Source organism: Schistocerca americana, chromosome 7, assembly GCF_021461395.2.
Source record: "Schistocerca americana isolate TAMUIC-IGC-003095 chromosome 7, iqSchAmer2.1, whole genome shotgun sequence".
NCBI lineage: Eukaryota > Metazoa > Arthropoda > Insecta > Orthoptera > Acrididae > Schistocerca > Schistocerca americana.
This window is the reverse complement of record NC_060125.1, coordinates 239,019,333-239,043,230: the sequence shown is the minus strand read 5'-3', so window position 1 is coordinate 239,043,230 and position 23,898 is coordinate 239,019,333. Positions and strand designations below refer to the sequence as shown.

Below are 23,898 nucleotides of genomic sequence, written 5' to 3'. Positions count from 1 at the left end.
ATAAAATATAAAATTAAAATTTTTGTGTTGCTTTGTGCTTAATTTTAACACTCTGAAATTATAAGTGAATGTTAATTTGTTAAATCATCGCATTATGACAAAGCCACAGCAAAGTGTGGCCGGTTTAGCTAGTACTACAGTATATAATTGTCATTTTAACTTATAGAGTTTAGTTGAAGAGACAAGATGAATGAGTTTAAATGCGAACATTTTTAGGTTAGGCTTTACCGTGACTGTTACTGACATTAAATGAAACAACAAGTTTACTGTTACCAGTCACCGTTTTATATTTTCCACGACGCGTTTCGAAGGTTTAAACCTCTATCATCGGGTGGGTTTACATTAGTTAGTACTACATATGTGTGTATGTTGTGTTACGATTTTGGACGAACTTGTGGCACTGCCTCCAGTGGTCACAAGTTTCCTTTTTCTGTCGTAACACTTCACATGTATACTGCCACATTTGTAATTTGACCTGATCTGACTGTCAGAATTTGTACACGTATCAGGTAATGCACTGCTCTTAAGGAAACCAGAAATTTTGCTTTGTTTGAATGACATCCTGAAATTCCGTAGTTCTTACAGGCCCGGACGCACTCAACTCACTAATGAAGCTACTGAAGCGGGAACGTGTGAAGATCGCCGTGTGTTTGGCGGACGCGAGGCAAGCAACGAACGGCACCAATTAATTTGGAGTACGCGATGCTGGGGAGCCTTGTGTCAAGCTCCACCCACGTGGTTCACGCCTAGCGAAGTCAGACTGTCCGATCCCGTCTGGTAGGTACCGTTGCTCACTTCGCACTACTTTGTGCTTTCGTCCCAGGCGCGTTAGTCCGCGACATACCGTTGCCAAAAGGTGGCCTAACGGTAAATATTCGCACAGGTTCCGGGCCGGTCAGCACCCTGTGTCAGGGCCCGGGGTGGGAATTTCAGCCGCCAGCTCGCCCAACTCTGCGGTTCGACTGCTGCGGTATGACTGCCACACTACTTCCCTCGCAAGTAAGCGGGTGACGCGCCTTAGACGAAAGCAACAATGACAACATGAGAATGATATTTAATTATAAATGTTTTGAAATGGTTAACTACTACATAACACTTTTTCAAAATTAATAAGCAAAAATATTAATAGTATTAATAGCAAGACTGTATTAAAACTTTCATTGTTCGGCTCCACAAATTTAAATTGCATGTAAAGTTTTACGCCAGTGCGTGGGAAATAAACATCCTAGGTTGGGATGCATAAACTAAAACCAGAGGAGGGGATAGTCTGATGCAGAGGGGGGGAAATCCACCCCATCCCCCCCTGCAAATCGCACACTGGTTCGCAGATAGTGCTTTTGCTATTAATATGTCGAAAAAGTGGTCAACAGCGACAATTTTGAGATTCTTGGAGGTGTATCAAGAACGAGAATGCCTTTGGAACCACAAAAGCGAATCATACAAAGACAGAAATTAGAGAGATGCTGCATTAATTGAAATAGTAAACAGTATGCGTGAATATGTATCTGGAATTGATGTAGCTACAACAAAATTAAAAATTCGAAGCATTCGAAATGCTGACATGAATGAACATAAAAAAGTACTGAAATTACTTAAGAGTGGTGCGTCTACAGACGGTATTTATAAACCTAGCCTTACTTGGTTTGAAGCTGCAGACCGGTTCTAAAAACATGTAGTCGAGACAAGAGAGACGAGAAATACTTTGGTAAGTAATATTCTACATTTATTATGTTTCCAAAACATCTTATTTAGTAATATGTACAGCCGTTTAACCAGCTGAGACAGGTGACGCCATTTTGCAAACTGCGCAATGACGAAGAATTTGTGGCGTCCTGTGTGAACGGTAGCTCACAGCGCCACTCCAGAATGACTTGACTTGTGGCGATACTTTCGTTGCGTGTGTGAACCCGGCTTAAACGTCAAAAATTTAATTCGGTTATTTTGAAATATAGAAATGGAGGAAGTTCTGTTGTGGTCTGTGTTCGCAACTTGTGTTGCAAAAAACATTCAGACCAACCTCAGGAAACAGAGAAAGCGGTAAGTAGACAGTGGCTGCTAAAGCGAAAGCATTTTTACACGTAAATTTACTGCGAGAGTTGCAGGGCGAACCTAACGACTGGCGAAATTATTTGCGGATGGATGTCGAAACTTATAATTCTCTCTTAAAGCTTGTAACCCCTCATATGATGAGAAAAAAATACTTGTATGAGAAGGGCAATTTCTCCTCATGAACGGCTGGCGGTAACATTAAGATTCCTAGCAACAGGAAGGAGCTACAATGATTTGGAATTTTCAACTGCAATATCGAAACAATCGTTGAGTGAAATAATACCCAACACATGTGAAGCTATTTACGCTATCCTGAAGGATGAGTTCATGAAGGCAAGTCAAGTAAATTAAGTCTGCCAAGTTACATATAATATTTTTGGTGTTGTAAACGTGTTTGAAACACAGTAGGCCTATATTATTAGAGATTATATACCTACATGGCCAATGAGCTATGGTTTACTTTGTTTCTGAGTAGACATTTTCAGTTCGCTACTGTGTAGAAGCATCCTGTTACAAACTTTTTTTACAGGATATAAAACTCCACTCTGAATTCTCGACAGAGTTCGCAACGAATTTTTTTTTATTACTGTTTCTCTGTTTGCCGAGGCGTCAACTGCCCGCAATTTTTCAATTGGAGCATTGTATGCTGCTGTCTTTTTGTCTCGGTTACTATATTATTTACTTTTAATCTTACACAAACATGAGTGGTTTCTATATATTTCAATGAATTCACTTACAAACTCTCGAGAACACTGACGAGTATCAGCCATCTTAATGCCCTGTGCGTACAAATACTGAGCAAACAGATGTTTCGCGCCAGATTTGCAGCGATCTCCTGTTCACACGCTCCAACTTGTCTGCGCAGATGTGTTTTGAACCCACAGATTTGAGAGGTTTCGCTCAAACCTCCAACTCCAACTTCCGGGTTTGCACACACCTCAGGTTGGTGCAAATCTTCTGTCCACACGCGACGATCTGTCTGCGCAGACAAAATAAACACAGCGCCCCTGTCGGTTGGATGTGGAACTGTTTGACAGGCGCGCTGCACTTGGTACAACATTGTTCCGACAGCCAAAGTTGAAACCGGTGTTCGTGACGCCTGTAGACGACGTCGTGGAAGACGCTATAATCCTGAGGCAGTAAGGACCGTGTGTAAAGTGAAATTTTAATGTCTAACGATAAATCGTGTTTAGGCGATAGTATACGCATTTGTATACTAAATATACAGTCGAGAAATGTTATGATTTAAAATACTGATGTGTATAGTTTCTGGCAGAAATTAGAGTCCTTTTCTTTTGAGATGAGTTTCATGAACATTTGAAAGAAAATTACCAGAGGCAATACAAGGTTAACACATGCTTCCCTCCGAGAGATATTTGCGTAACTAATATGGAACGGTAAAACATTATGTATGCGAAATCATTTCTTCTTATTACATTTTTATTTTTTCGAAATTGTGAGTTGTTTTGAAAGAGAAAACATCATTAGTAAGTATTTGTACCAGCATTTCTTAGTGCCTTTAAAGAAAACTTCGTGACTTTAGTATTTCATATGTGCACAACAATTTGTTTACATTTCTGAACACGATACGGACGTTTTTTGCTGTCTGCATAATATTTTATTGCGGTACGTCACAATCGCGTCGATACATAAATTTAATAGGTTACATTTGTTGAGTAATTGTATGAAATAGTGCAATGAGAAAATGAGGAGAGAAATAAGGAGAGTACCGACAGGTGTCGCGTGTGTCAACATAGTGAGAGACTTTATATAAGAAACGAGGGGAACTGGGTACACATTTCATCAGATCGTAAACTTTTCAGCCCTATTGCAGTTTATTCATCAGGACATTTTGAGTTCCATCATGTAAAGAGGCAATTAATAACAATTTGAGCAAATCGGATGAATTTTTTGCAGGACATGTTCATTGTCTTATTCATTGACTGTAGTTCTGATTCATTAACTGAACAATTCAACCAGTCTTAATTTATATGAATTGGTGCAAGATGTAGCACTGTCATTAAAGGAGTGGATTCGCCAAGCTTTTGTAAAACGTGTACGTTCCTTTCACAAGTACCTCACTTCTATTAAAATAAAGAAAGCCGAGTGCCTGTAGAATAAACGACATTTAAACACCTTTTTTAATAAATATTTAATTAGTAGGTTGTAACTTAACATTTCTTTTTAAAACTGTAACCTCGTACCTCTGTTTTTGTTTATTACAATATTTATTGCCAGGTCACTTCCTTTGACAGTTTTACATGAATAGCAAAGAATTACACAAAAGAAATGTACAACCACTTTTGGTCACTCTGAGGGAAATACAGTAGACTTTTGAGAAACCACATGGTAATGACATCAACATGACCTGTAACTACTACTATTAACCCTTCATATAGTGCTCTAACTATAACTGCACCTCTACCATAGGTCTATCTCCTCTCTGCATGCAGGATTTTTCCCAGAAATAGTGAAAATTTGAAAAGCTGTGCCAGTCTGCCAAAAGGAGACACAGTATAAATATGTGCACACACTCGTTAAATTTTTCTTACGTCTTCTAAAGTATAAGAGGCTCACTGTTGGTTCAGTGCCTACGAAGAGAATGTCAGTAATGAATGTATCACTTTGGCTAGTTCCTCCATTTTCTGACACATCAAAAGTGCTGGTGGTCCTTCCCAATTTTGCAGCAATGTCCCAGATGTTTTCTGCATTTCAGTTGCATCGGGTTTTTCTACAAGAATATGTTGAAGTTCTTTGCTGCTTTGTTGGCAACAGCTTTCTCTGGGGAACAATTTTCCTCTTACAAATAGTTCCCTCACTTCTCGGCACAAATGATGCACTGTGGACACCATTTCAGACTCCAGTTCAAGTAGCTTCAAAGGCAGTTGTATGTTTTTTAAGGACTTCCAAGGTTCTTGTTTATAGAAATTCCTGCAACAGGTTCTAAGAACTTGAATGTGAACATGTCCCTTTGATGTGATAACAAGGTGTGATCACTGGATATCACCTATTTGATGACCCTTGCCTTTCATTTATATCCGGTGGATCCCAACACTTAATTATCACTGTCTGAACTACCTACAGACTACTGCATACATATATTTGTATGCTTATACGTGTGCCATTTAATGCTGGAACCAACACACGCCATACTTGTGTGTGCATGTGTTGCAGTGTTCACTCATTAATTTGCAATTACGTTGCACATGATTATCATTGGTGAAAGGTATTTCTGCTACATTTGAAGAGGGTGGTATTTCCCATCCAGCATCTACCTTGATTTGGCCTGTGGTGAATGTCTTTCAGTTTACTGGTGAGCTTTCTTATTGCGAGGACAAAAAGTCTGTCACACAGTTGTTCTTGACAAATGACATCAGTGAGGTATTGGTGCAGGAGTTGCAAGCTGTGTTGTCATTACAAGTGGCACTGGCATATGCTGACTGTTGGACAGCGACCCACTTCAAAGTAAAACAGACGTATGTCATAGTGGGAAAGACTATATAGTTTTGTTGCATTGTGCTATACCTTAGTGTGTTAAATGGCCAGTTTACATGTTTCTTTTACATTTGACAGAGACAAATGTTGCATTTATTTTAGTGGAGGAAAAACAGTGGAGTTTTGTTAGGCTGAACCTGAAGATGGAAGTTTGGTCTCTGAATTTGTGGTTGACAAGGAGAACGATATCACCTGCTGGAATGCAGGACACACTACCTTTATCCACAACATATTATAGCACAGTGGATTTCTCTACCCCTTAAATATAGAGAGGGCTATTTGAGTTGTGGGCCACTGTAGAGTTGGGGACTTTTCAGCCAAATACCAGGTGAACCTATAGTTGGGCAGAGGGAGCCTAGTTGGAAATTTTTGATGGATGTTTTCAGTTCTGGCATTTGCTTTATGACCAAGTGAAATGTCCCAAAAACAGTGGCTGTAACTGCTGGGTGGGAATTACTGTTAATTGTACGATGGTATACCCCAAATGGAAGCGTCCAATCTCGCCCATCCACTTTGACCCATGACGTCACAAATATGGCGGAAACGACCATAATCCACGATTCCAATATGGCGCATATAAAGTCGGTACGTACACATTGTGAGGACGAAATACATCGAAAAACAAACACACACACTTTCCACAAAAAGGCTAATGACACTAACGGGACAAGTGCGGGAAATGGGGCGTTTTTGGGTGGGGGCAAACTAAATATAAACAAATTTAGACACCCACCCCCATACAAAACGACAAAAAAACCAGACATCACAAAACTCCCCAAATACCACTAAACACATCATCTGGAATCAGACACTTTCCTTGACCTATATATCTCAACAGCAACTCCCGATCCCATAAATTAGGATCAAACACTTCCCTAGGCCTATATAGCTCAAAAACATCTCCCGATACCAATATCAACATACACAGCCACACATTGGGATCGAACGCTTCCCTTGACCTGCACACTGTTAATTTTATCTGTCATATCCATTCCTGAACAAAAACAACCACCAATTAATTTTACTAAAATTACCACACGATGTACAGCAAACAACACTAAATTAACCTTCACACAAAATCGTTAACTCACTGAAACGAATTCCACTACAAATATAGCTGACACTCGGAACAATGAGCAAAAGCAAACTGAGCCCATTATACCACACAAACAAAAACCCTGAACATACCACCAGAGAGCACAACAAACCACAACACGACGACAACTACAAACACGCCACACTCACAAACCAAACTCTGCGCCGTCACGTCACACGACAACACCTTTACGTCACGGGTCAAAGCCGACGCATGGGATTGGACGCTTCTGTCGACCCAATAGAAGTATAAAAGCCTAGTGTATATGTAAGTGTATTTGTGTATATGTATAAAGAGACCACGTCGAAGTGCAGTTTACTAGAGATCACAGACAGTTGCACAACAGACACCAGTCTACTGAGACCCAAAAATGTTATTCATCTACAGGAGGAAGAAGAAAATTATGACAAATCAGACAAGATTGAGTAAGGCCTAAATAATAGAATGCAGTATAATACAACAAAGAAGGCAAGTCCAACCATTTAATCCTAGGTGATGTTGGAGAGAGCTCTCCATCAATGAAAGGCAGATACCGGGCTTATGATATATCTCCCTCTGAAACCAGCCAACCTTTTATCCCATGAAATTAGTGTCCCAATGACGCATACATACACCATAATTTCGCCGGCCGAAGTGGCCGTGCGGTTAAAGGCGCTGCAGTCTGGAACCGCAAGACCGCTACGGTCGCAGGTTCGAATCCTGCCTCGGGCATGGATGTGTGTGACGTCCTTAGGTTAGTTAGGTTTAACTAGTTCTAAGTTCTAGGGGACTAATAACCTCAGCAGTTGAGTCCCATAGTGCTCAGAGCCATACACCATAATTTCTTATTTTTGTGAGAGATTTGTTTCAGAAACAAAATTAGCTCGAATCACTCAGTTCTGACCAAGGCATTGGGAGATTTGTGATGAGTATAAGATGAATATTGGAACTTCTAAACTCTTTGCATATATTCTGAATTAAAGATGCCTCTAACAATGCACAGATGTGGCTTCTGAACTTAACCTGTCCCAAGCATATTGTGTTAAAAAAAGGCAATGGGAAGAGCGTAACCAAAAGAATTGTGATGGAACTCCCCTGGTGTGCCAAGTGAATGTACAAGATAGCTGTCAAGTTACTCTCAATGGCTTTGCATTTGCAGTGCCCTGCAACCTTCATATAATTTTTTTCTTTTTTTTGTTCAGCTAATTCAGCCTCTACAAGTGTAGCCTTTTTAACCTTAAGCTAATAGATACAATTTCAATTGCTGTTTCCATGCCTTGTCTCCTACTGTCTTCTTCCAGTTGAATCTTGCATCATCAGTTCTTTATCCCAATGGTTAACTGGGCTGCCCTGTGGTCCTCATCTTTCTCTGGGACTCCATCTAGGCTGCCTTTGTCCACCTTCTGTCTTTTTATGTGGGGTATGCCTTGCCCATTTCTGTATTAGAGCTTTCACTCTTTCCACTGCTGCTTGAACTCCTGTTACTGTTCATATGTCCTAATTTACTTCCCATTTTTTCTTAGTGGGACCTGGGAGTGACATTTTCGTAGTTCTTAAAGTTTATGCAAGCACAGGAAATCACAGAAAGGAATTTATCGCCAGATTACACATATCAAAAAAGTTTTGCATCACCCTGGTTCCCAGAACTCCTGAAGACAGACGTTAACTGTGGATATTGCATCACAGACACAGTCCCTTTGACTGTTCAGAGATGTCACTAAACCCACCCAAACATGTAAATAACCATGCATGAGCAGCATCTATTAGATGGAGGGGGACTGACAGCTGATCAGTTCCAGTCATTCCACCAGGAAGGAGGTACACGGCTCGTGTCGTGTGTAGTTCAACCATGCCTAGACGGTCAATACCACAGTTCGGTCGCATCCGCATTGTTACTTTGTGCCAGAAAGAGCTCTCAACAAGGGAAGTGTCCAGGCGTCTCAGAGTGAACCAAAACTTTGTTGTTCGGACATGGAGGGGATACAGAGACAGGAACTGTCGGTTACATGCCTTGCTCAGGCCGCCCAAGGGCTACTACTACAGTAGATGACAGCAATGCCACAATGTTGAATAACGCTTTTCGTGCAGCCACAGGATGTCATGTTACGACTCACTGTGTGCAGTAGGCTGCGTGAAGTGCAATTTGACTCCCGACGTCCATGGTGAGGTCCATCTTTGCAACCATGACACCATGCTGTACGGAACAGATGGGCCCAACAACATGCTGAATGGACCGCTCAGGATTGGCATCACATTCTCTTCACCGATGAGTGTCGCATATGCCTTCAACCAGACAATTGTCGGAGACGTGTTTGGAGGCAATCCGTTCAGGCTGAACCCCTTAGACACACTGTGCTGTGAAGTGGAGGGTCTCCGCTGTTTTGGGGTGGCATTGTGGGAAGGGTCTGGGAAAGTCATCCAAAACCACACATCAGGGGAGATTTACCAGAGAGGGTGAGAAGGAGAGACTGCTTGTTAGGAACTGCACTGGATGACATTTGAAACCTTTAAAGTTGGAAGATAGGGCAATAAGCAAGGCAGAGATTGCAGATAAAACATCAGGCAAGAGTTAGTAAGAGTGGCAAGCCATAAAAGATACAGAAATCCCAAAGAAAGTGAAGAAAGGAATAGTTACTGAGAAGAAATACTGAGATTGAAGAAATTAACATAAATTAAGGGCCCTGGGTGGCAAGAACCAAGGATGTGTTGTAACACCAGCTCGCACCTGCAGAGTTCTGAGAAACTAGTATCTAGGGGAAGAATCTGGATGGCACCTGTGGTGAATCTGGCACCGAGGTCACAACTGTCATGTTGTAGGGCATGCTTGGCTGCAGGATATTGTGTGTTGCCAGTATACACCATCTGCCTATGGCCATTCACCCTCTGTGGTAACTTTGTGGCAGTCATGCCAATACAAATGGCTGAACAGTGTTTACAAAACAGCTGGTACATGGCATGTCATTTCACAGATGGCTCTCCCTTTAATAATATTTATATTGCCAGTTATAGGGTTGGTGTAGGTGCTGGTAGTAGAGTGCATAGGGCAAGTCTTACAGTGGGGACGATAACAGTGGTAGGAGCTATACGATAGGGAGGTGAGTGCAGAAGGCTGTCTGGGAGGGAGTGTTTGACATGGAAAAGATGGTGACCATCAAAATGTAAGTACTGATGTTTGTTAGTAGGTTTAATGTGGACAGAAGTGTGTGGATGATCCTCAGTGAGGATGATGTCAACATCAAGAAAAGTGGCATGGGATTTAAAATAGGACCATGTGAAATTTAACTGGATGAATGAATTTAGGAGATTCCAAGATTCTTAACAGGTCAGCCTCACCATGAGTCCATATCATGTAGCAGAGACGTCATCAGTCAATCCTAAACTAAACCAGATGCTGAAGGCTTATGGATCCAGGGTGGCAATTCTTCAGGAATACCTGGAAAGCCTGGAGAACTCGGGGATATGCATTATACCAGGGAAATCTCGGCAAACTTCAGCAATTTCATAAAATGTCAGGGAATTCTGTGTTATTAACTTTGTGTTGGAATTTAATTTTATTCAGTTTTATAAATCACAAATTTTAAAAGTCTGATATTTCATAGTGTTTTAACTATGGGAATATTATTCCATATAAATTATCAGTGTTTACAAACTGCAGTCAGACTGCTGCTTATGGTCAGTATATCTCGGCAAAGAGGAAACAGAAGTTGTTATTTTGAGTTGCTTGCACTTTTGTGATAGAAGAGATGTGTTCACAGTAGTGAAGGTGAAGAAGTGCTCACAGCTATTAAGGTTTGCATTTTAGAGCCAGTGTCTACTAAACTTTTCTGTTTTGAATGATCGTTGTTGTCCTATTTTTTAATATTGATCATCCCTCCAGGGACAGTCTGTGTATAGCAGTATACTTCAGTACAATTGTTTTAAGATTTCCCAGGTTGTAGTTTTCTTGTGTTTATTCTCTAATTTATGAGTACTAATGTATAACTTATTTGTGTTATGTTAATGGAAAGGAACTAAAAAAAGAGCAGAAGCTTGCCCGAACATTGTCAGCATGTAACAGCAAGCTACAGGACACAAACGAGAAGGTGGCAAAGAAGCCTTAAGTGTTTGTGGTTTTTCTTTTTTTCTTCAACTCACAACAATAAAATAAATATGCAGAACAGCTGAAAATGCAAACATACATCAGGAACATGTGTACCAGCAAGATAAAAAAATTTTGAAAATTGGAGGTGTAAAAACCATAAAATTAAAAAATTATCATTACTTTTTGATCACACATCTTACAATTTGCATTACGTTAATGGAAATAAACTAAAAAAAGAGTGGAGCTCTCTGAAAAATGGTGAAATTTTCTGTGCTGTTATGCATGTTTACTCTACCTGCATCAGTCAGCTGCAGAAGAGTGCTTCTGATTACCTTTCCACAGTTTTTGTTTAATTGGTTCTGCACTTCCATATGTATTGATTGCACACAGCACACAAATTAGGAGGTGGCAAAGAGGCCATAAGTAATTTTGTTTCTTCTGCATGCTGACACTGTGCTAAGCAGGACTTGCCGTATTATGAAGGAGCGTAAGGTGCAGTGGATGTTCAACCTGTCCACCATAATTAGGTCACTTCTACAACCCTTATGTATTGCTCCAATAGGGATTACTGAGACTAGTTAAAGTGCACACAGAAGTAGTTAGGCAACCATTCTTCTCTAGTAAGTGGTACAATGGAAAATATCCTCTGCCATGCACCCCCCTGCGGGTCTGGGGTAAGAATAGGCCCGAGGTATTCCTGCCTGTCGTAAGAGGCGACTAACAGGAGTCTCTCACGTTTCGGCCTTATGTGATGGTCCCCTCTCGGGTTTGACCTCCATCTTTCTAAATTATTCCGAAGAGCGAGCCAATTGGGGAAGGGTGCCTTACATGGTGCACTGTATCCATCGTGCAATTATACCTTTAGCCGTCTTTCTCGTCGTTGCAATGGTGTCCTGCTCGTTTTCGATCTCTTGGGCGATTACCACGCTGCACTCTGCAGTGTTTCTTTTAACTGCGACGACGACCTTGGCCATTTTTGCACCTAAGATCCAGCACGGTAGCCAGTCCGTTGTGGTGGGGCCGCCATGTACCCTCTTGGTTGTAGCCCCCTGACAACACAGGGATCGCTCTGCTGATGCCTGCGCCGTTAACTCCCCACGTATGCCAAGGAGTAGATGCCCATCTCCCTGGGGCATCGGGACTCCCGGCAATGGCCATCCTGCCAGGTGGCCTTTGCTGTGGCTGGGTGGCGCCCGTGGGGAGGGCCCTTGGTGGCATCAGGGCGGATGACCCGCAATGAAGCGTGGTACATCATCTCTCGCTGGCGGCCAGCCGCCAGCAGTCTCTAAGCGTTCTCGGGCTCAATTTAATGCTCAGAAGTACGATCCGAAAACGTTCCCCTCCCTGGCCACGCCATGGGAAGAGCGTAAGTCTCAAGATGGAGGTAACAGTTATTCGCCCCGATTCTTAGTTTGTACGAGAGCTGATGGGGAGTCTTTTCTCTCCACAAAGCCTCAGTTCTTCGTCGAGCATTTAGAGGACAAGTTTGGGGAGGTGGAGGGCTTGTCTAAAATGCGCTCTGGGTCAGTACTGATACAAACGGCATCCTCCGCCCAGTCACGCAGGTTACTTGCTTGTGACAAGTTGGGGGATGTTAGCGTTACTATTACACCACATAAGAGTTTAAATATGGTCCAGGGTGTTATTTTCCATAGAGACCTCCTTTTGCAGTCTGATGACGAGCTGCGCGCCAACTTAGAACGTAGAGGTGTTCATTTTGTCCGGCGCGTTCATCGGGGTCCGAGGGACAATCAGGTTGCTACCGGTGCCTTCATCTTGGCCTTCGAGGGTGATACGTTACCGGAAAAGGTCAAGGTGATGGTCTACCGATGTGACGTCAAACCCTATATCCCTCCCCCGATGCGGTGCTTCAAGTGCTGGAAGTTCGGCCATATGTCTTCCCGCCGCACTTCCAGCCTCACATGTCGAGATTGCGGACGCCCATCTCATCCCGATACTCCACGTGCCCCGCCTCCCATCTGCGTCAACTGCGGGGAGCACCATTCATCTTGCTCGCCTGACTGCAAAGTCTTTCAGAAAGAGCGCAAAATCATGGAATATAAGACCCTGGACCGGCTGACCTATACTGAGGCCAAAAGGAAATACGACAGACTCCATCCTGTGAGAATGACATCTTCTTATGCAGCTGCTACAACACCTGTGCTAGCCCCATCAGTTTCGAGACTTCCAGCCAGCTCGATAAGCAGTAAGACTCCTCCTGCCCCCTTGCCCGTGGGGGGCTCTACCCAACCGGTTGCTCCTGCACCACCTACCTCAGGAGCAACCTCCTCCCACCCGTCGGGGACGTCCGTCCCCGCTTCTCATCCGGAGAAGCGTCTAACTTCTTCAGCTACTCTCGCCCGTAAGAGTTCCCTTGGGACCCTCCCTTCCCAGGGTTCCACCAGCGGGAAGGATGACGGCCGCCAGTGGCATAAGTCCTCGCCAGCGGCCGGGCGTAGGGCTTCACGATCCTCCTCTGTCCCGGAGACTGAATCGGTGAAGCCTTCCCAGCCGGTGAAACCCAAGGTTCAGCGAGAGAAGTCCAAGAAAAAGACCTCTAAAGCCAAAGAACTTGCGGTGGCACCAACCCCACCGCACCTTTCGCGCTCTGCGTCTGAGGATGAAGTCGAGATTCTAGCGTCCGCTGAGGACCTTGATCTCGCTGGTCCCTCAGACGCCATGGATGCCTCTCGTACGGGTACTGAATCGGTGGCAGTGAGTGAACAAGCGGCGTAAATTGCCTTCCCAGTCCTTTCACGCCTTTCTCAGCCATGGACAATATCATCCTCCAGTGGAACTGCGGCAGTTTTTTCCAGCATCTAGCTGAGCTCCGCCACCTTATCAGCCTTCGCCCTTTCTTCTGCATTGCTCTCCAAGAAACTTGGTTTCCAGCACTGCGAACCCCCGCCCTCCGTGGCTATCGGGGTTATTTTAAGAATCGGGCTGCTTATGAAAGGGTGTCTGGTGGCGTCTGCATATATGTCCTTCACACTCTGCACAGCGAGTCTGTCCCTCTCCAGACGCCTTTAGAGGCTGTCGCTGTACGCGTGTGGACGCCACAGGCTGTTACCGTCTGCAGTCTTTACATTCCACCGGATGGTGATGTCTCGCAGCATGTCCTGGCTGCACTGGTCGCCCAATTGCCACCACCTTTCTTGCTATTGGGCGACTTCAATGCCCATAACCCTCTGTGGGGTGGGTCAGTGGCCACAGGTCGAGGCGCCATCGTTGAGCATTTATTGTCGCAGCTCGATCTCTCGCTGTTAAATGATGGTGCCTTCACACACTTCAGTGTGGCGCATGGCACCTACTCCACCATTGACCTTTCCATCTGTAGCCATAGCCTCTTACCGTCTGTCCAATGGAGTGTGCATGACGAACTGTGTGGTAGTGACCACTTTCCGCTCTTTTTGTCACTACCACAGCGTCACTCTTCTGGGCGCCCTAGCAGATGGGCTATGAATAAGGCTGACTGGGATTTGTTCTCCTCCACAGCCTCTTTTGAGCCTCTCTCTACTGATGACATTGATGCGGTGGTTCAATCGGTCACCACCGGAATCGTTACTGCCGCCGAATCTGCCATTCCCCGTTCTTCTGGGTCCCCTCGGCGGAAGGCTGTGCCTTGGTGGTCGCCTGAGATCGCTGAAGTGATTAAAGATCGCCGGCGGGCGCTCCAGCGTCACAAGCGACATCCCTCCTTAGCCCACCTTATCGCCTTCAAACGGCTGCGTGCGCGGGCCCGCCTCCTTATCCGCCAAGGCAAGAAGGAGTGCTGGGAGCGGTATGTGTCCACCATTGGCCTCCATGTCACTCCCTCGCAGGTCTGGGCCAAGATTCGATGCGTCTACGGCTATCGGACCCCTGCCAGCGTCCCTGCGCTCTCACTGAATGGAGCCGTTTGTACTGACTCCGACGTCATTGCAAATCGCTTAGCAGAGCATTTTGCTATGAGTTCCGCTTCTGCGAATTACCCCCAGGCCTTCCGCTCCATCAAAGAGCGGCTGGAACGTCGGAGCCTTTCGTTTCGCACCAACCACCCGGAATCTTACAATGCTCCATTCAGTGAGTGGGAATTTCGCAGTGCCCTAGCTGCTTGCCCTGATACCGCTCCTGGGCCAGATGGCATCCACTGTCAGATGCTGAAACACCTTTCAGTGGACTGCCAGCGGCGCCTTCTCGATCTTTACAACCGTCTTTGGGTTGAGGGGGAGTTTCCGTCGCAATGGCGGGAAGGCATTGTCATCCCCGTTTTGAAACCTGGACAGACCCCTCTGGAGGTGGACAGCTACCGTCCCATTAGCCTCACCAACGTTCTTTGTAAGTTGCTTGAACGGATGGTGAGCCGGCGCTTGCATTGGGTACTGGAGTCTCGGGGCCTTCTGGCTCCGTCTCAGGGTGGGTTCCGTAAAGGCCGCTCCGCCACTGACAATCTGGTGAGCCTGGAGTCGGCCATCCGTACTGCTTTTGCCCGCCATCAGCACCTGGTCGCTGTCTTTTTCGACATGCGGAAGGCGTACGATACGACATGGCGTCTTCACATTCTTTCTACGCTTCATGGATGGGGTCTTCGGGGTCCTCTGCCGATTTTTATCCGCAATTTTCTGTCGTGTCGTACCTTCCGCGTGCAAGTCTCGGCCTCGTATAGTTCCTCCCACGTCCAGGAGAACGGTGTGCCACAGGGCTCTGTTTTAAGTGTCTGTCTGTTTTTAATAGCCATTAACGGGCTTGCTGCGGCCGTGGGGAAATTCTGTCTCCGCTTCCCTGTATGCTGACGACTTCTGCCTTTACTACAGCTCTACTGGCATTGCAGCTGTTGAACGTCAGCTACAGGGCGCTATCCGTAAGGCGCAGTCTTGGGCTGTAGCGCATGGGTTTTAGTTTTCGGCAGCCAAGACCCGAGTTGTGCATTTCTGCCGGTGCCGAACAGTCCATCCTGAGCCGCGGCTTTATCTTGCCGACGAACTCCTTGCTGTGGTGGAGACCCACAGGTTTTTGGGGGTGGTTTTCGATGCCCGGTTGACTTGGCTGCCTCATATCCGGCAGCTGAAACAGACGTGTTGGCGGCATCTAAACGCTCTGCGATGCTTGAGCCACACCCGCTGGGGCGCCGACCGCTCTACCCTGTTGCGGCTCTACCAGGCGTTAATCCAGTCCCGTCTGGATTATGGGAGCCTGGCTTATGGCTCAGCATCCCCATCTGCGTTACGGGTGCTGGACGCAATTCTCCACAGCGGCATACGCCTTGCCACTGGTGCTTTCCGCACCAGCCCTGTGGACAGCGTACTAGTGGAGGCAGGTGTACCTCCACTGCGGGTACGACGCCAACAATTACTGGCTGCTTATGCTGCCCATGTTTTTAGTTTGCCCGGGCATCCAAATTACCGTGTCCTGTTCCCGCAGTCGGTCGTCCATCTGCCGGACCGTCGGCCCCGGTCGGGTTGTCCGATCGCCGTACGTGTCAAGGAGCTTCTCTGCGGGCTTGGGTTTTTCCCTGTTCCGCCTCCTTTCCAGGCGCCTCTGCGTACACCCCCGTGGTGTGTTCCTCGCCCTTGCCTTCGGCTCGACTTGGCACAGGGCTCGAAGGACTCGGTCCCTCCAGAGGCCTTCCGCCGCCGCTTTTATTCCATCCTTGCCACGTATCAGGGCTCTGGAATTGTTTACACCGACGGTTCGATGGTTGCTGGTCATGTCGGGTATGCGCTAACTCTCGGGGACCATTCCGAACAACGGTCCTTGGCGGCTGGCTGCAGCGTTTACACTGCTGAGCTAGTCGCCATCTTTCGAGCCCTAGAGTATATCCGCTCCTGCTCAGGTGAGTCCTTCGTGATCTGTAGCGATTCCCTGAGCGGTTTACGAGCTCTCGACCAGTGTTTTCCTCGTTCTCGTCTGGTGATGGCTATCCATGAGTCCCTGCATACTCTTGTGCGTTGCGGCCGCTCTGTGGTCTTTGTGTGGACCCCCGGTCATGTCGGTATCCCAGGCAATGAACATGTTGACTGCCTGGCGAAAGAGGCCACGTGTAAACCATCTCTGGATGTTGGCCTCCCAGAGACTGATTTGCGGGCAGTCCTCCGCCGAAAAGTTTTTGCGCTTTGGGACACTGAATGGCGCGATCGGATTACACCCAATAAACTCCGTGCCATTAAGGAGACGACGACTGTGTGGCGGTCATCCATGCGAGCCAACCGCAGGGACTCTGTCGTCCTTTGTCGGCTCCGCATTGGCCACTCCCGGCTAACACACAGTTATTTACTGCGCCGGGAGGACCCTCCTGTATGTCGCTGCGGGGCGGCTTTGACAGTGGCCCACATTCTGTTGGCCTGCCCCCTTTTAGCTGTGGTCAGGCAGACATTTGCGCTGCCTGATACGCTCCCTGCCCTTTTAACAGACGACTCCACTATGGCTGACTTAGTTTTACGTTTTATTCGGGCAGGGGGATTTTATCATTTAATCTGAGTGTTTCTGTTTTATTTTATTGTTTTGTGTTGATTCTGGCCTTTGGCCTATGATTTTAAACTGATTTTTTAATGTGTTTCTATGTGGTTGGCTTTTCCTTTTTTATTTCTATGTTTGGCCAACCACCGTCACACTCTGTGTGGTTTTAGTTCGTTTTGTCTTGTCTTTGTCTCAGTTTCTCTTGTTCTGTATCGTCTGTGATCTCTTCTGTTCCTCGTTTTTATTCTCTGTGGGTGTTCTTTGTCTTTGGAAAAAGGGACCGATGACCATAGCAGTCTGGTCCCTTTAATCCCCCAAACCAACAACTATTCTGCCATGCACTTCACAGTAGTTTGCAGTATATTGAAGCAAATTGGAAAGTGTAACATTTATGTACATATTCTTCAGTGTACTAACATGGATGAATCAATACAATGTTTCTCAGTGCTATTTAGTAGAGCAGTTGTTGAAACAACGTCAAAAACTTTCCAATAGATGTATCAGTCTTAGGCAGAAAGTGAAATCTTATTCATTGATTCATTTATGATTTCATTCACAACTTGCAAATGGTAATCACTGTAATATTCATTCCTGTGTAGTCAGTTTACTACTTTGTCTGATAATGATATGGCAAATCCAAAAACTCCCGAGTTCAACAACAGGTCTCTTTGTGCCACTCACCGCTTCATTCACCTGTGCCAATGAATTGTTTATGTCAACAATACCAAACTGAGTCATTTGCTGGGGTCAACATGAAGCTACATGTCCTCCTGTAACTGGGTAGATGAGTCAGTTTTAAGCTCAGAGGAAGTCAGATACATGCATGCCTATCAAAGCGCTATGGTGTTCATGTCAGCCTTGAGGCTGATTGGAGACTTGGCTTTTGTAATGATTTTAGTGTATATATTGCATATTACAGAGAAGAGGCTGATAGATCTATAGAGTTTTCTTCCCTTTCTTAATGTGAAATGGGATAGTTTGAGCATTGTTTCAGTTTTGTGGAATTTTGTTCCGCTTGTAGAAATTGTGAAAATACTTTTGCAAGTTGCATTTATATTACTTTTAAACCAAATTTAACAACTTCTGTTGAAACTCCATTATGTCCCCAAGAAGTTTGATTCTTCATTCCTCTCTCCTGTACTAATGGAAGTAAAGCTGTGAGGGTGTGTTATGGGTCGTTTCTGTGTAGCTCCGTCCATATAGCAGATGCCTGCGAAAGGCAAAATTTGTAGGTTCAGCTCCCTATGAGACACACAGCTTCAATCTGCTAGGAAATGTCAAATCAGTGCACACTCCACTGATATTAGAATTCACCCTAAAAATGCAGGGTAAGTAAACGTTAATAATTATGCCTGGTTGCAAGACAGACTAGTAGTTTTGGGAGGTAATATCAAGTTCTAATTATCCAAAGTGACTATTAAATTTATTTAGCGTAAAACTCGCAAGATAGCAAAGTTAACACTTAGCTACAGTTTAGAGTGTCACACACTCATCATCTGGCTGTTTGTGCTTTTCATAGTGCAATTGTAAAAGAAAGTTAATTAAAAAATAATATTTGTCTTATTTTAAAATTTCCAACTTGTGCTCCACTGTTTTGTTCTCCCTTTCTTCCATAGAGCTGAATCTTGCACAGTATTAGTTCCTGGCTAGATAAGGCTTATATCTTTAAGGCCATTTCAGAGCCTAGCAAACATTTGCAGTGCTCTGAGTCTTAGTTAACTATGACTAATTTCTAAGTTGAACTACACTTTGATTCATTTAGAAACAGAGTGCTACTGCCAGTCTCGTGCTGTGTAAATTTTACCGGTACCTATGCAAAAGCCTCTGCTGCCAACAACATAGTCGACCTAGTCCAAATACAGAAATAGATTATAAGGTGCAGTGCACACTGCATACCTCCTCCCTACCGCATTGTTGCTGTAACCAAAAATTCGATATAAAGCAAAACACCTCAATATGCCCAATTTTACCTCTTCTTATAGGATCGGCTACCTTACTCATTAATTTACTACATATTATTTCCAATAACACTAAACAGGTATCGCCGTTATATTTTAATTGTATTCAAAAGCATGTTATTATTATTATGACCAACCAAATTGTAACAAAACGCGTGGCGTGCACTTTTAGCTTTAATAGCTTTACACACGCCCAGCCTTTATTCATGCAATATTATATATAAATATACAGACAGGACCGAAAGATCGACCTCTCTACCGTAACCAATAGAGGCAGATACGCTATTCAAGTTCCGTTACATCTATCTTGACTCATATTGCTACAGTGGTAATGTGTGCACTCTCTAAATTATGGCAGTTGAGCAGATTTTTTTACATGTCACTAGCTTTTAATCTCTCCTGTAGCTATGAAATGCTATATATTTGGGCCAGACGTAGCTGCTGACAGTACTGTTTGATGTAGTTTGTTTCTGTATGTAGTAACAGTAGTCAAACTGTCATTGATTAGTGTAATTATGTATTTAGTTTATTTGCCATAACTCAACCAGTCTTCTTCATACAGACGACTGTAGTGAAGTGTCTTGTTTCTGTACAAATAAGAATGTGAGCACATAATGTTGGTACCCTTAATGGATCATATATAACTTGATTCATGTTGGATACAATTGCCAGCCTTTTCACAAGCTCATCCACTAACACTCGAAAGTTATTCAAGGGTTTTAATGTAGATCACGTATACAGAACTCCACCTGTTCTTTCCAGACTGTCCAGTTTGGTACACAAATGTCAGATTCCAACTCATGCCTTTGGTTACACAACACTCCATCTTATATCCTGTTGTGGAGTCTGCAAGGTGGACATTCACTATTCACATTCTCCAGCGTGACTTGCTTCTTGGCTGGTGTTACGACAGCTGTCACTTCACTTGCTGCCTCTGTATGTCATGTCACAGCTGGTTTTGCATCGAACTTGTGTGATAAAGTATTCAAACATATAATCAGGACACCATGAATTGTACAGTATACCTGAGTGTTACAGAGCTGTAACAACTTGTACGATAAACACACTCCTCAAAAAACAGTAAGAGTAAGGAGCGTGCACTGTGGCTTAAGACCACCTCAGACAATTTGTAATTTGTGAAGGTCAGAGACTCAGCACGCCGGACATACAAACACCACCAGACCCCTGATAACCATCTGACCCACAAACTTCTATGCAACCATGTTGGTCAACCTGTGAGAAATGCAAAACTCAGATATGTCCTCTCACTAGCTGAGGACCTTCACACATCCACCATGCTACAGAAAAAAATCTTTGGGGTCAAGGAATAGACAAAACTAAATCTGCAGCTGAACTACTATATCCTGTTGAGAATCTAAATGACTGTTTCACCATGCTGACATCTTTACTTGGTAAACACAAAAGGGTGCAAACTATCGACTTCTTTAAGGTACCATTAGTTTGACCAAATGAAAAATGTTTTGCACCTGATAAGCCCTAATACAGCTAGGAATGCCATTGTATGTATTCATTCAGCAGCTGCAGGGCATGATAACAGTGCAAATGATAAATTTTGTCATCGGTCCTCTATTGCCCAAAATAATGGACGTTTTTCACCGTTCTCTGACCTCTAGCATCTTCTCAACATCCCAGAAGCAGGGACTCATAAAACCAAAAAACCAATACCTAAGAAGTAATCTGTCAAACAGCTTTCCAACTACAGGCCATATTAGTCCATGAGCAGCTTATTTAGCATCAAATAATATTTTATATGAATACCAGTCAGGTTTCTGCAAAATTTCAGCACAACAACAGTCTTACAAAAGTGACTGACCAGCTGAAACAAGCTATGGACAAACAACAGGTGACTATTATGTGCTTCTTGGATTTCAGCAAAGCTTTGGACATTGTTACCCTGGACATTCTACTTGCTAAACTCACAAGTCAGAGATGCTGTACATTGGTTCCATTCATACCTTACATTCTAACAGTGTGTAATGATTGGAATTAAAAGGTTACAGTGGAGGTATGTAGTTTCAGAGGTCCGAAAAGGATCAGTATTGAGCCAGCCAACTACACTCATTTTTTTTTTTTTTTTTTTTTTTTTTTTTTTTTTTTTTTTTTTTTTTTTTTTTAAGGACATGTACATTAGTATGGTCTGCAGAAATGATCAGCGTTTCAGTCACCTTGGTTCACCATGTGCGCTGTTGCCTTAGTCCACTGTGGGTCCTGATAACTTGTTCCATGTATGATGGCATCGACATGGTATAGCCATCCATGCTGTATTCACCTGTTTCCAAAGTTCATCTGTGGTGCACCCGTAATTTCACATATCCCACAAATTTCTGATTGGCAACAAGTCTCGTAATCTGGTGGGGCAGGGCAAAAGGCTGACATCCTGTGACACCAAGAAGGCATGTGTTCATACAGCAACATGTGGCCAAGCATTGTCTCGCTGAAAAATGGGATCTGGGGTGCTGTGCAGAATGTGTATGGCTATGGGTCACAGGATGTCTTTCATGTAGGACACACTGGTCACTGTGCCCTGGACACAAACCAACTGTGATCTGTGGTTGTACTGAGTAGCATGCCACAACATAAGGCCTTGAGTTGGCATTGTATGTTTGCGCAAATGCAGTCGCTGTAATGGTGCTCCCCGTGTCTGCAGTGAACCAAAATGCAGCCATTATTTTCAAAGAAACTGGTCCCTGATTCATCCAAAAACACTGTCTGATGCTATTTCTGTCCCCAGTGACATTGTTTCATACACCATTACCATCTATAATGTTTCTGCACATTCATCAAAGGTAGGCGGAGAAGTGGACGATGCACACGTAACCCGTGCCCTAATAAATGACAACGGTCTGTCACCACTGATAGTGTACAATCTGTTAAAATCTTCAGTTGAAACTTCCAGGCTGAGAGGCCGTGGTTGATGTATAAAATTTCCACCTGACGTGTCTGTTACTCTGTTCCACAGTTGTGCCAGAGCCAAGGAGGACACAAATCTGTCCTGCAATGTCATTCATTATAGGTGTTGATTTTCTTGGGAGGTAGTCTGGGTGGTGTGACCTGACCCATATTGTTGTGTTCTACAGCACTCCATGCACAATTGTTGCACTCCCAAAACACTTTGTCCCATATAAGCAGCAGTTTCCCAGATGGGTGAATCACATCCTCTCATGCCAATAATGCACCCTCTTTCCAACTCAATGATTTGATGGTACGGTTCACGCATACGTCTGCGAGGTGTCCTACGTGTCTGCTCAACTCACACTGATCCGTTACTTTCGGTTTATAGTGCCACAGGTACAATTTACCTGTAGGTAGTGGTGTGCCGTGGTATCAATGTTGACCTTGAAACCGTGGGCTGACATTGTTCGAATGCTAATCATTTCTGCAGAATGTACTAATATAAATCTCCTGTGAGTATAAACATCCTACCTGTAGTCTTTCAATGTGTTCTGTTCTTTTTTTTTTTTTTTTCCTGAACATGAGTGTACTTTCCTCATTATGTATTTATGATGTGTCAACTATTTTCTCCCACTGAAAATATCACCTACATGCTGATGACCTTCAGTTATGTCTCAGCGCAAGTTCAATGAGTATGTAACTGCTGATTTACCTGTCTTATCTGAGTGGGTACAGAGCATAGGTTTGAAACATAATGTCTCAGTCACTCACAAAAGACTTTTACCCCGCGGTTCAGAGAATCTCTGCCATCCTTAACCCTAAACAACAAAGAAATAACCTTTTACTCTTTTGCAGAGAAATTGGGGCTAATTCTGGATCATCTCTTAGACTGGACTAAAAATGCAACAGCAGATTTTAAGAAGGTGTCAAAGTCACTTCATTCACCACAGAAATATAAAGAAGTATTTCCTTTCAAACTTAAAAAGAAGCTTGTAGAGTCACCAATACTCCCTGTGCTTGACTATGGTGATGCTATTCCCCAAGGACTTTTTTGAACAAAAGCTCACGCAAGCTAGAACTGCCAATGAATGCTTGTGTGCAATACATTTATGACATACACTATTTCAATCACATCACTCCTCCCTATGTGCTGATAAGTGCAGAGACTATCAGACTATGTCTGCTCTGTCGTCTTCTCTGAAGCATTTTCTCAGAACTCAGCAGGTGGGGACTAGCACTACATGTCCTTGGTTCTCGCCACCCACCTGGCCTTAAGTTACATTAATTTCTTCCATCTCGGCATTTCTACACTGTAACTACTCTTTGCTTCACTCCGTTTTAGTTTTCTACATATTTCATTTTCATTCCCATCTATTTTTCATTGCCTCCCCTCCCACCTCTGTTACTTACAATGCACTTAGCTTTTCACTCTTATTAACTCGTGCACAATGCTTTAGTAGTAGTCTCTGTCTTGCATATTACTCTATCTTCCACTTTTAAGATATCAGGTTTTCAAATCTCATCCGATGCAGTCCCCAACAATGAGTTTTTCCTTCTCATCCCATATGGTAAGTCTGGGTGACTTTCCTGAAATCTGCCTCTTTTCCTAAACCTCTGAAGTTCTTTTCCTTCAGCCTTCTGCCTTCTGCTTCAACCCTTCTGCCTGAAGGAGGAGCCAGTGGCTCCGAAAGCTTGCCAGTTACAACAGTCTTTCATATGTGTGTTCTGGCACCGCTAGGTGAGTAGATTTTTTATCTATCCAATTAAATGATTTTGTCTAAATCATTTTCAGTATCAGCGACCTGAGTTTGGAACAGTCTTCATCAAAGAATCAGCGAAATTAAATTGCTCTCAAACTCCAAAAGACACTTGATGGCCCACCTTCTGCCAAT

General features: G+C 44.1%; 1 protein-coding gene across 1 annotated transcript in view; it reads left to right on the top strand.

The window, feature by feature from the left end:
• Window positions 1-23,898, top strand: part of LOC124622498 (protein PTOV1 homolog) — a 319,275-nt gene that overhangs the window by 85,210 nt on the left and 210,167 nt on the right. The gene's annotated exons all lie outside the window — the stretch shown is intronic.